The sequence below is a fragment of the Gracilinanus agilis genome, unplaced genomic scaffold (genome assembly GCF_016433145.1).
Source record: "Gracilinanus agilis isolate LMUSP501 unplaced genomic scaffold, AgileGrace unplaced_scaffold56428, whole genome shotgun sequence".
NCBI lineage: Eukaryota > Metazoa > Chordata > Mammalia > Didelphimorphia > Didelphidae > Gracilinanus > Gracilinanus agilis.
Window position 1 is genome coordinate 5,297 of NW_025391830.1, and position 1,566 is coordinate 6,862.

The following is a 1,566-nucleotide window of genomic DNA, read 5'->3' on the forward strand; positions in this document are numbered from 1 at the left end:
GATCTTGATGTACTAACGGCCATGATTCTAAATTGGGGTTCATTCTGTTTCATTCAGGAATTTTTCCTTTTCTGAGGGAGTATAAAATTCCCCCAAAAGAAATTCGACATCGTTGAAACTAGGGTTAAAAAGTGTGAACAGGGAGGAGTTGGGCCGGGTGGGGGGAGCGGAGAGGTACCGCGCTGTTCCCCTCCGGCGCAGGCGCTGCCATCCCGGAAGGCCTGGGACCGGCTTACGGGGCCTGAGAAAGCTCGGCCATGGCGGCAACGGCCGAGGGCGTCCCTGCCGCTCAGCGGGAGGGACTAAATCGAGACGATGCAGTGGTGGAGATAGCCGAAGAGGCTACGGAGCCAAGGCGGACATCACAGGGCTGTGCCAGGACATGTTCTCCAAAATGGCCACGTACCTAACTGGCAAGCTGACAGCCACCAGTGAAGACTATAAACTCCTGGAAAATATGAACAAATTGACTAGCTTGAAGTATCTAGAAATGAAAGATATTGCAGTAAACATAAGTAGAAACCTGAAGGACTTAAACCAGAAATATGCAGCACTTCAGCCTTATTTGGATCAGATCACTTTAATTGAGGAGCAAGTAGCTGCTCTTGAGCAGGCAGCCTACAAGTTGGACGCATATTCGAAGAAACTAGAAGCAAAGTACAAGAAATTAGAAAGGCGATGAAAACGCTTTAGCCAAAGACTGTCCCCCTAGAGCTGCATACCTGGATGGACTTCTCAGGCTCCTGTGCTTCAGCCCCATGGTGCTGCTGCCCCAGGGACGATCCCAGCCCCAGCTTGAGTTGGCTCAGCTTGGTTCCTGGCTGTCCTGGATGCTTTTCTAAACTTGTACCCCTGCATCTTGGTCCCAGCCCCCACCCCTTCTCCCTCTCACATCGTTGTGTGCCCTGGACAAGGCTCAGCAATCAGGATCACCCTGCCTGGAGTAGACCCAGAGGTCCCTTCTGGGCTTCCTCCTCCCTGCCTTCCCGCCTACCCTGGACTTGTTCCCATCGTTTCTCCCTCCTTTACTCGGTAACAAATAAAATGTCCGTATATAACCTTAAAAAACTAAAAAAAAAAAAAAAAGTGTGAACAGGGCAGCTGGATAGCTCAGTGGAGTGAGAGTCAGGCCTAGAGACAGGAGGTCCTAGGTTCAAACCCGGCCTCAGCCACTTCCCAGCTGTGTGACCCTGGGCAAGTCACTTGACTCCCATTGCCCACCCTTACCAATCTTCCACCTACGAGACAATACACCAAAGTACAAGGGTTTAAAAAAAAAAAGTGTGAACACCCGCTTTAATTCTTTTAGACTTTTATAAGGTTTTTCATAGAATCTGGGAAAACGGCATTTTAAAACCTCCATATCACTAGGAGTGAATGCCTTGTATGTTTTGACATGCACCACCCCCTCTCCAGGTTGCACAATAGTCCTGTCTACTATTGGTAGGACAGAGACCACTGCATTCTGTATTGGTTGATCTTTCTCTGTTTCCTTTTTCCCAAAAAATTTTGATTCTACGATTTCAAGTTGTAAGATGGTATGCTTATCGAGTTCATTCCCTTCAC

At 48.6% G+C, this 1,566-nt stretch overlaps 1 pseudogene; it reads left to right on the top strand.

Annotated features, from left to right (window-relative positions):
* Nucleotides 1-220: 220 nt before the first annotated feature.
* LOC123256154 lies at nt 221-1,056 on the top strand (annotated as a pseudogene).
* Nucleotides 1,057-1,566: the final 510 nt, after the last annotated feature.